We start from the raw sequence: 12538 nt of genomic DNA on the forward strand, positions 1-12538 counted from the left end.
GTAGGGAGACCAGGAAGTCTAAATCACCTGAGGCTCTATTCCTGCCCTGCAAATAGGTTCATCTGCACTATTTTTCTAGATTCCACATATATGCATTAATACCCAATATTTTTTTTTCTCTTTCTGACTTACTTCACTCTGTATGGCAGACTCTAGGTCCATTCTAGATGAGTGGGATGTGGGGAGGGAGATCCATGAAGGAGGGGATATATATATATATATAGAAACATATACATAAACACACACATATACCTAGGGTATATATACATATACACACACACACATAGGTAATTCATTTTGTTGTACAAAGGAAACTAACACAAAGTAACTATATATGAATAAAAGAAATAAATAAAATAACTTGTTTGAGAGCTGAGTTTCTGGGGCAGTAGAAACTGAGCTAAGTCCACAGGGAAGAAGGGAGTTAGGCAGAGGCCAGGGAGGGACTTGTACTACTGCAGTGTAAGGACACCAGGTTTTAATTCTGGAGGGAGAGAGTTGATGTCTGGGGGCATGGCATGGTGTATATACTATGCAGATTTGTCTGGTTGTGGAGAAGATGGAATGGGGGGTGGGAGAGTGAGTGTGCCCTTTAATGAGGTGCTTCCCAGGGTCTGCATGAAGCTTTGGGGCCTGGCACTGAGGTGGGCATCACATGGATCCAGGATGAGGACAGATAGGGCTAAGTCTGATCAGTTGTGAGGTCATTAAAGAGGGATGGAAAATGACTCAGAATATTTTAATAACCTTATTGGTATAGGGCACTAATTAAATGACAGTAAGTTATTTACAGGAGAAAAGTCAGCAAGGCATGGGGAAGGAAATGGTGACCTATTCCAGTATTCTTGCCTGGAGAATCCCATGGACAGAGGAGCCTGGCAAGCTATGGTCCACAGGGTCACAAAGAGTCAGCCATGACTGAATTGACTTGGCATGCATAGATACATTACACTCAGTGAAATCCTGATTTCCAAGCAGAAGCACATGGAGCAGGCATGTCCATTGGCACTGCACATGGTGTCTGCCACTCCTCAAGGCTCAGGTGATCATGTAAAGAGGGGCACAGAGAATTGAGTCCATAATGCCACTCTCACAGGTACCAAAATGAATATTAATTTAATCCACTGCAGTGCACGACCAGTGGAAGAGAAAGACCCATGAAAAAGAAGTGGTCATGAACATGGACTGTGCACTCATTGATGGCACCATGCCAGGCTCTAACGGTCCCTGCAGCAGGTTGGGTGTGGGGTGGGAGGTTAGAGCTCTGTGGAGAACATGGTCTCTGAGCTAAATTGTAAAGGATGAGTAGAAGTTATCCACAGTGCATTTTACAGTTTAAAATTTTATATCAATTGCTTGGAGATCTTGTTGCAAAACAGATCCCAATTTCATTAGATCTTGGCGGGGTCTGGAGGGGGGGTGGTGGTTCTGAGCCCCTGTGTTCCTTCCAAGTGATGCCCATGTTTCACCAGAAAACCAAAGAATGAGAATCTTTAGATAATCATAGGGTAGGAATGTGGGAAAGATAAAATGCGTAGTGGCATTTCTGGCCAAGTTTCAGTTCAGGCATAGAGAGGAGGGCACGATAGCCTAGCAAAGCTAATGTACAGCATGCAAGCAATGCTGTTCCTAATTCCCCTCTTAGAAGTTCTTATCCACCACAGACTAATACTGGCCGAGGACATGGCCATTTCCAGGGGAAGACAATGAGTCACAGACTCTGTCTGTCCTTTGGGAAGTGAACCATGGGTGATGCAATTTTCTCCAGAGTTCCCGGTGTTTGTACATAACGTCTTATCTGTATAATAGCTTGCTGAGTCTAGAGGCCTGCGGACCCCCCTGACCTGTCCCTCGTTCATCGCCTCTACGCCCTCCATAATTCCTTTAAACTCCCTCTGTTGCTTCTCATTCTCAGCTACCAGACTCCAGTGCAAACCACAAGTCTGGCTCCCCCGGATCACGGTTAATCTAGTAACTGTCTCTCATACTGGGTCCCAGTTCACCACACTTCCTCCTGTCAATCTCCTGCCAGAAGTCAGAGTAGATTGTTTATTTCATGAGATGATCAAGGCAAGAATGAAACCATACCCTTCTATGCATGGGAAGAAAGTGCGTCTAACCCCTGATCTTACCGCTGTGTCTCCTGGCTCTGCCTCACAAACAGCAAAGATGAACATCATGCCAGTATGTCCTAGACAGTTGTGAGGGTGCTTGGCTTCTGCCTGCATATTAATGATAGCTCACCTTTTCATTCATAAAACTGTTCAAGTTATAAAAAATTTATGGCCACAAAATCAATGGTTCACTTGAGGTCAAACTTTTCCAGAAAGAATTAGGATATTTAAAAAAACCACCTAATATCCTAACAAGAAAGTTAGACAACATGATTTTACTGAAACTTAACTCTATCTATGGATGGCTAAAGAAACACCAAAGTTCGACTTCCCTAGTGGTACTGTGGATAAGAATCTGCCTGCTTCCCAGGTGGCTCAGTGGTGGAGAATTCATCTGCCAATGCAGGAGACATAAGATATGCAGGCTCAATTCTTGGGTCTGGAAGAACCTCTAGAGGAGGAAATGGCATCCCACTCCAGTATTTTTGCCTGGATAATCCCATGGACAGAGGAACCTGGCGGGTTACAGTCCATGGGATCACAGAGAGTTGGACATGACTGAGCACGTGCTCAGACAACCTCACTTCTTTCATCCACTGTGTCACTGGCTGCTAAATTCTGAAGGCCATCTCCTGAATCCTTGTAATGATATATAGGAAATTCCTCTGGATAATTGACTTCTCATGATTCATTGATGGTTCTTTCTAAAAGGTGACAATGGAACTTACCTGATGGTCCAGTGGTTAGAACTCCATGCTAAGGGTTCAGTCCCTGGTTGGGGAACTAAGATTCATCTACCAGAAAGGAAAAAAGAGTGACAATGGCAAATACTGTGCTGGGAATGCTGCTGCAACTCCTTTTAATGTTGTTGAGGCAACATGCTTAACTATGGCTATTTTATCCCCCCAAAACTGAGTTATATGCTCCTATAATTTTTCCAGGAGAACCCCAAGGGGTGAGGAGCCTGGCTGGCTACAGTCCAAAAGGTCAAAAAGAGTTGGCCATGACTGAAGTGACTTAGCACTCATGCACATGCTTTTTATATGGGCTTGTACTTTAGTCAAAAACAAAAGGGTCAATGTTTATACTGATATGCTTTTGGGGTATCTCAGTATTTTGCAATGCTGTGAAAAGCAACATCACCTCCTTACTTCCAGAGGAAATAAAATTTAAAATGGCCCCACATTTAGCAATTATTGGATAAAATACATTTACCTGCCATTGTAGCTGGCAAAAGTTTGGGGCATTGTAACCTTGAATCTCTGGAGGTTCAAGGGAATCACTTTGTTGATATTTCTGCAAGAAATGCCACCCTTAAAGGGAGCAAGAGCAGCCAAACCTCTGTCCAAAGGGATATTTCCCCAAATGGTAATTTAGAAAAATGGGCTACAGAAGCCCAGCAACAGGCCTCAGAAAAGGAAAACACAGTAATGGAAATTCAAAAATTGCTGGTTTGATAAACAGAGATGGCTCTGGTTAGGATTAAATAACAACCCATGCTAAAATCGCCACTCATTATCACTGTATATTCATTAGACCGTAGGTCTACTGACCAAATGATAGTCTTCATGAATCAGTATTGGTGGGGAAATATTAACATGGTCATGAAAGTGCCTGCTTCGCTTGTCCCATTGTCCAAGCCTGTTCATGCTGCCCCTGGGTATTTTAAACTGCCTAATAGACTATTCAAGGTCTGGTAAATGGATTGCATACAGCTCCCTCATTCTAATGGATATACATATAGTTTACTCGTGGTCTGTATGTTTTCACACTATGGAATGGAAGTGTGGAATGGAAGTGTAGGAATGGAAGCCTCCCTTTGCAGATAAATTACCATTTCCATTTGGCTCAAGTCCTTTGGGAAATGTAGTCCTACCTGGGGAATACCTCTTGAACTTTATAGTTATTGAGAAACCCACTTTCTGACCAAATCTTAGAAAACTTTGTGCTGTTAGATGGATTTTACAATACTTTTACTGTGCTTACTACCCTTAAATCCTCTGATTTAGGGGAAAACATTAAAGCCATTATTAAGATTAAACTGGCAAAATTTGTAGAAACTCTCAGATTCCTTGGACAAAACAATTGCCATTGGTCCTTTAAAATCTCATAACCACCCCTTTGGAAAGTCATACATTCTTATCCTTTGAAATAGTCACAGACTGCCCAATGCAGTTATTTCTTGCTTCTTCTGACCTACACCTGATAAAAGAAGATGGTCCACCATTGCAAGGCCTAACACCTTCTATTAAAAATAACAGTGCTTTGATAGAGTAATCTTTTCATAGTGTGCCTTTGGGAGATGAAGACCTTAAGTGTCATACTTGCAATCAGAAGATTTTGTCACTGGGAAAAAAAGAAAAAAAAAAAAAACACCTCTAGAAGAACCCTCTTCAATCACACTGGAGAATCTCGTATCAGGTACTGCTAACCAATTCCAATGCCACGGAACGTGAAAGAATAGACTCTCGGATTCACGTGATAACTGTAAAGAAGACACCAGACCCTGACTTGACATGAAAGTGGAGATTTTCCAGAATTGAGACAGGCAGTAGTTAGTGAACCACCTTTCCCAAGGTATCTGAACCAGGCCTGTTTTGGCAAAACTTTGATGATGACATAATGCCTCAGGTGATAACAGTACCCATGACCCTGATAACATATGGGCTGAGAAACAAAGTGCCTAAGATGTCGTTCTCCTGCCCCTCCTAAAGAAAGTCATTTACTAAACAAACAGACAGGCGTGAAGTCAATAGTGCACGTATACAAACACACACACACACACGCTCTCTCTCTTTCTCTCTCTTTGGCTCAGATGGAGTCAAGTGTGCTGGCTATTCTCAAACTCTTTCAAGCCCTCAGGCTCTGTTCTGACCTGCTGTTTGCCTAAAGCCAACTTCCCTGGCTGTGCAACCCATTTTTCTCTCGATGTCTGCCATTGCTCCAGCAGTAATGGAAGGACAGGGGGACACTGGGGTCAGTGTTCCCTGTTCCATGGACAGCTCCTCACTGGACTCACAGTTTCCCCTTCCTCCTCCAGGACCAGGGATGAGAGCAGCTTCTCTGTTGCTGGCAGCTGGGACCCCAGCCTACTTGGTCCTTCTATCATCCCCATCACAGTTAAGAAACTGCCTTCATCTCAGTCTCTTCTTATGCATCATTAGATGAAGTGTTTCTATTTGGAATCTTATTTGACATATCAGGCAACTCATCTCTTCTGTGTAATAATATGAATATTTTTAAATTATTACATATTTAAAAGTTATTTTCATATTTGAATCTCTATTACTTTTGCTTTTTCTTTAGGTACTGAAATAATAATTAAAGTACCCTTTCTCTGAATTGTGGTGTGTGTCTGAAGTGTGATTGCACAGAGTATAAATGCTTATTTTCACTAAGTAAAATTCTGAGTTGTTTAGACAACAAATGCTATCTTAAACAAGTATCAAAAGTTAAAATATGAAAAAATAAGAACACAGATAAGTATAAAATGCAAACTTCTCCAAATTAATCAGTGGTTTTAGAACTAGATCGATATAATTTCTGATGTCTGAGATTTGTAGTTTTTTTTAGTATTACATTGGTTCTTTATTTTTTAAATTCACTTTTATTAGTTGGAGGCTAATTACTTTACAATATTGTAGTGATTTTTGCCATACATTGACATGAATCAGCCATGGATCCACTTGTGTTCCCCATCCCGATCCCCCCTCCCACCTCCCTCCCCATCCCATCCCTCTGGGTCTTAAAGCCAACCTAATTATGACAAATGTTAGGTTACTTGTCCATATTTTTAATTATAGCCCATAGCATATAGAAATGCCTTTATTATTTTAAGCATCTTTGTTTATGTCATTTGGCTTAAATAATAATAATTTTTTATTTAATTAAAATACAACCTACAGTATCTTATTCAAGATGATCTAAGGACTTACACAAATTATTCAAAGAAACTATTTAATACAATTTCATTTGAAAAAATTTTACAAATTATCATGCTTGATCTAATTCAATAATAGCAATCAAATAAGTAACAGTAGCCAAAATAAAAACAGAAACATTCAAATTACATTAAAAAGAAAACTCAGGCAACTGTGTGCTATGGTTCTGGGTGTTCACAACCTAGCTTCCGTGGCAGCTGACTCAAACCTGCAGGTGACATCAGGTCCTGGAGACCTCAGTTTGTGACCCTCCTGCTCCCAAGGTGGGCTCATAACACAGGGGATCTCCTAACACTTTGGGGCCTCTATGGGTTACAGGTGGAGCAGCAGGGGCAAAATGGTCTCTTGGAAAAGACTGGAACTTGGACTCAACTTTGGCTAGCAGCTGCCTGTTGTGTTCATTTGCTTTCCTTAGCTCTTTGAATCTTCCTTCAGTCAACGCAGCTGCCACCTAGCAGTCTTGAGGTCTTTCTCACTGACACAGATCTCCTTTCCATGATAGGAAGTACTTCTTTCAACTCTTTGCCCAGGTCTTCACCATCTTCTTGTAGAGGTTTCAATTCTGATAAAACTTTGGCTTTCATGTTTCTATACGTGCTAGGAAGTTTTTTTTTGTTGTTGTTGTTGTTTTTCTTCTAAGCATTACATCTTCTCTCCAAACAGTTTTTGTGAAGTTGTGTTCAATGATCTTCATGCAGTTCAGGCAGAATTTTCAGCTTCATCTTGGCTGCCGAATTTCTTTCCAGCTGAGAATTCTCACAGTGAAGAGATGCTTCTGTGTGCAGACTGGGTATTTGTCCTGGAAGCTCTCCATTCATTTGCTCTTCTTTCCACAGTTGTTGGGCTATTTCTTACTGCTTCTTTTCGGGATTCTTAAAGAACACATTGAAGTCAGAGTCATCAGTGACATGTTCTTATCAGCTTCTTGCCTAAGAATGGATCCATCAATGGCCATTTCTGGCTTCTCTGTATTGCTGGGCTTTCAAGTTCCCATCATCCACATGATCTCTAAGGAGGTCAAGCAAAAGGATGGTCTTCAGCATGTGCTTAGCCACTGATGTTAGTTGGTTGACTTTATCATTCAGGATTTGTTCCGCTTGTGTGTTTGACTTCTCCAGTCTTTTTTCTCCTTCTCCTTTTCCTGGACTCTATGTTTCCATCTTGTAATTTCTTGGTTGGGCATTTCCAGACTTCCTGGAAAATGAATATTTTTGTTCATATTATTTATTATTTTCTTCTGAATTTGTCCTCCATTTTTCTCTGATGCAGTTAAGATGGGTTTTCCATGAGTCACTTGGGAAAGTTGAGTAAGCTGGCTCTTTTGTGTCTTTTGCAGAAAGTCCACAGTGCTCAGAAGTGATGACTTTTACAGGTTTTTGTATTTTGTGTTTTGTATTCCGTACAGACAGGCACAAGGTTTATAACATGGGAGGACTGGAACTCCAACTCAGGTGGCCTAAAGGCTTTTTTAGCTGTTGTCATTGGTTCAAAACTGTCACTATATTCTCTACAGACTTCATGGTGGGCAGAATCCTTTGTGTCTAGCAACTTCACACTTAAAATGCAAAGTCCCTTTACTATCAAAACTAGCATCGCAGCACATACTAGGATCTCCCAGGGAGTGTCAGGGAGACCTGGCACGTGTCTTAAGCTTCCAGCAATCACCAGCAGAGCACCCTTCGGGTGCTCCGAGACCACCCGGAAAGGGGCTCAGGTGGCCATCTGCTGTCCTCCATGGCGCTGCAGGGCTCTGCCGCTCTAACTGTCCTGTGGGCCTCAGCTGATCACTCAGAACCCTGTAGATCTCAGTATCTAAGGTGAACTGCTTTCCTGACAACCTGGAGTGTTAAGTTAGGTAGGGGGCAGGGAGGTCAGTCAGGTTCTAGGAAATATTTCTGCCTAACATTTCTGTTAAAGTAGAAAGGCATCTCAGTTACATAAGCTGTGGGGGAAGTAGAAAGGGCTTGCTGGAGCCAGGAGCTTGGCCATTCTAGGCCATGTCTGACCCCACAGCAAACCTAGTGGGTCCAACCAGGTTTAGGCCAAATTCCTTTCTGTGCACAAGATCAAGTCAGGGCCATAAAATCCCTTTCTATTTTTTGTTTGTTTGTTTGTTTTTTAATCATTCAGCATCTATAACTTGGTCTTGCTAGATTAAAAAAAAAATTAAGTAGTCATATCTTAGAGCATTTTATAAAATATATGAGTGAGTTTAATTGTTGATTTAATTCACTTTTTTCCCTGGCTAGGGAGATATCCTAATATCTATCAAGGGAAGAACAGATAATTATAATTCATATAACATAATTATGCAGATTAACTACAGCTATATTAAAATATTTATAAATCTAAAATGTGCAATGGTAGATATTGCATAAGACTATGTATAGAAGGATAGTATTTACATGTAAATCTAAATCAAGGCAGAAACATAATATATATGGCTAAAGAATATACATTCAGGGATCCAAATTCAAGTCAGATGTAAGGATATAGGCCAGTGGTGGATGGATGCCATTTCCTGGGGCAGGATAAAGATCAGCAAATCTTACTTTGGGAAGTAAACTGTTGTTATCGAGACCTGGGTTCGATTCCTGAGTTGGGAAGATCCCCTGGAACAGGGAACGGCTACCCACTCCAGTATTCTGACTTGGAAAATTCCATGATCTATAGAGTCCATGGGGTCTCAAAGAGTCAGACTTTCACTTTTTTCCTTGCTTCTTGCCAAAGCAACAACAGGATTTTTCTCACATCTTCACCATGAGAAATTGCAGGTTTTCCATAGTAAACCAGAAAAGTCTGAGAACCTCACTGAAACTCCAATCAGAAAATTTCTCTTTGAAAGTATTCCTCATTTGAAATTAAAAAATTGACAGAGTTAGCCCCTCAGTCGTGTCCGACTCTTTGTGACCCCGTGGACTGTAGCCTGCCAGGCTCCTGCTGTCCATGGAATTCTGCAGGCAAGAATACTAGGGTGGGTAGCCAGTCCCTTCTCCAGGGATTCTGACTGACCCAGAATGCTGGGTCTCCAGCATTTCAGGCGGATTCTCTACTGTCTGAACCACCAGGGAAGCCACTTGGCCTCCAGCAATTTTGCCTAAATTTCCATTCAGGTGTTCCTCCCAGTCTGTACTTCTAGTGCCTTCTGCTCCAGGCATTATTCACATGTCAGTTATGACCTATTGGATGTGCTTCTCTTCAAAATTTGAAGTGGTGGCTTGCCCTGTGATCTCAGTTCTCTGATGGATCCAAGATTTTTAATTTGTATAATTTGTCTTTTTATAAGGACAGGAATGGTTATTTCCAAGCTCATTTTATATCAAGACTGAGGCTGAATTCCAAAATTTATTTTTACATTAGAAATTTTAGAGTTTTTAAAAGGTAACACTGTTGTATATTGTACAACATTCCCCTATAGTTTCTGAAGCACAATCTCATGTTCAAACAAATTAATTCTTCAAGAACAAATAAACGTCCCCACTCACTAAGTATGATTAATGCAGACAATATTTAAAGTCCCAACTTAGATCAGGTCAAGATTTCCTCTCCAAAGTGTGTGTGTGTGTGTGTGTGTGTGTGTGTGTGTGTGTTCAGTCGCTCACTTGGGTCCTACAATTTGCAAACCCATGAACTTAACCCACCAGGTTCTTCAGTCCATGGGATTTCCCAGGCAAGAATCCTGGGGTGGGCTGCATTTCCCCCTCCAGGGGATCTTTCCCACCCAGGAAACAAACCCACATCTTCATTTCCTGTATTCCTGGAAGATTCCTTACCACGGAGCCACTGGGGAAGCCCAGTAAGTTGTGAGAAATGTTTCAAGTTTAGTATTTTCTGGGTTTCAGAATTATAGATAAAGAAATGAAGGGCCTAGTTATTTGTACACAGCAAAACTTCTGGACTATAGTGTCCTCTGTGGAAATAGTTCAGCAATCCTGAGGCATTAACTATGAGGAAACAGGAAATCTCAATAATTATCATACTTTAGAAAATATTCAAGCTACATAAGATACAGTAAAGAAAATAAAACCTTTCCTGAGAATAGCTTCTGTTCTATAGGTAGTTGAGTTATGCCCTGTCCCATTTATATATTTCCTAGTTTTGTTTTTTTTTAAGTAAAAATTAATTTATTTCCTTCAGTAAGCACATAATAAAATAGATTTCCTGAGCTAAAGCAGAGTATGTTTGAGCAGGGAGTGGAATGTTATGAGGTGGTCTGTCAAATTCACTCCAAATTTACTTTTGTAGCTGGGTTCCTAAAGGGGTTTGTACACGTGTTTAGTCTCTAGGAAAGTCACAAAAATATCATTATATTCATGAAGTAATAAGAATTAGTAAAAAACACAGATTTCTATGGCAAAATGAAACCTTACTCAAAATGAAACCTTTGTTTCGGCCTAATTTACATATGCCTGGTACTTTAACAGCATGTCACAAGTTGAGTTCCTATCTTTACTGATGAATGCAAACCAGTGCCACCAGCAATGTGCCATGTTAATTAAAGTCAGTTCCAAAGCCTTTAAAATCATATTTCTTGACCTCTACATTCTATTACCACTAATGTAAAATGTAGGACTAGATAGATACATACATTAATATATATGTAAATGCATGCATACATACGTTTGTATATGTATACGCACACTTACACACACAAATGCACATCATTGTTTGGTGTTCTCAAGTAAAAACAAAAAATTTCTTTATGTGTTATTTCACAATGACACTGAATTTAATAAAATGTCTTATTTGTGGGTGTAGTGCTGTAACCTCTCAGTGTTCTTCAGGTAAAATAAACTGGTGTGGGAAAACATGAACCTCTTTCTGCTGGCATTTTATTATTCATTTAGTAAACACTTAAATATTAAATAATTAATAAGTATTTTTTAAAAAATTATCTAGTAATATTGCTTATCTCTAAAATTTATTTGTTTTCTTCATTAGCACTTATTTTTAAAATTTAGTGTATACATGATTCTATGTTCTTAGCTTTCAGTTTGGTGCTCCTTTTTCTAAACTAAAAAAAAAAGTCAATTTTAGTGAAAATTTAGTAAAATATCCTGAGAAACTAATTTTGGTTCATATATTTTTTTATTTTGATTGCTTGGAACAAGTGTGATAAGGACACAAGATTATAAATGTCCTTTTTTCTGTTTTCCTTTATTTTTGGTTTAATTTGATTTATTGATCAATGTTTTTTTAAATTCCATGTAGCTAAAACATTCTTTTTGGAAATTACCTACATTTGATTTCAAATTGAAATGTGAAGTTGATTTAAAAATTTCTTTGTTAAAATTCCAAAAACAATTTTATCTAACTATATGAATATTGCATATCACTTGTATTCAGAAATTGCTTATATTTCACTTAATCATTTCACCCAAAGAAAAAATATTTCTATTAGATTAGAGCCTAAGCACTTTTTGGATCATTTCAAAATTTAAAATCCTTCAATTGGTTTGTTAAACTGATTCTGCACTATAAATTTAATTAATTCAGAAAAATGAATATTTTCTAGGGGCTCTTAAAATTAATCTAATAGAGAAGAACATGGTAGATAACACAATTTGGTTTTTATTCTGCTGTAAATGTATGGTAAGAGACACAATGATCTTAAGAATTCAACTGGAAAATGAATCATGCAAATACCAAAATTTTCTAAGTTTGGTTAATAAAAAATTTTAAATCCCCCAACTTTAGCTAACCATTGCAAGATGAATGACCTCTATCCCTGAACTTCTAGAAAAGAGAGGTTAAGCCTTACATAACATCAAGTGAATTCAAAACCACATACTTCCCCCAAAGCCTCTATTTTATGATCTATTTTTTTAATCTTTAGATTATTTAATGGACAATGTGATAAGTATGAGACATTAGGACCTTCATAACTGTGGGATGTATTTTTCAGCAAGCTGGACATGCATGTCTAAAAGGCTGTACCCTTTGGTTAAGTTTCTCTGTTTTAAAAGTTCCCATTTATCTGTCCAAATTTTGCTTATGCCTTGATATCTATATGCCACCTACTTTTTGCACCTTTTTCTGATATCCTATCTAAGCTTGATAATCATTTCCTTACTTATGTCTTCACAGCATTTACGGGTTATATTTTGGTATTAAAACTATTATACAATTATATATAACATAAATTATGCTTGTGTATACATATACAAGTCCTATTCAAATTTCTCATATCTCTCCACTAATATATGAGCTCCTTAAAAGCAGGGTATATACCTCCTTCAGATTTATATTATTTCTTAAAAGGTAGCACAATGCCTTGAATATAATAGCTATATAAACTGATTTCTGTGCTTCATAATATTAATTTAATGCTGCAGAATAATAGTTTAATGCTTTAAGAGACTGACCTGAATCTAGTTTCAATATGTTTATGATCTGGGCTAAATCAAGTTTTATAACATCTTAACCTTGATGTTAAAAAAATTAATAGAGAAAAAAGTCCATTATAAGTTAGTATATTCTACT

The sequence above is a fragment of the Odocoileus virginianus genome, chromosome 25, assembly GCF_023699985.2.
Source record: "Odocoileus virginianus isolate 20LAN1187 ecotype Illinois chromosome 25, Ovbor_1.2, whole genome shotgun sequence".
Lineage (NCBI taxonomy): Eukaryota > Metazoa > Chordata > Mammalia > Artiodactyla > Cervidae > Odocoileus > Odocoileus virginianus.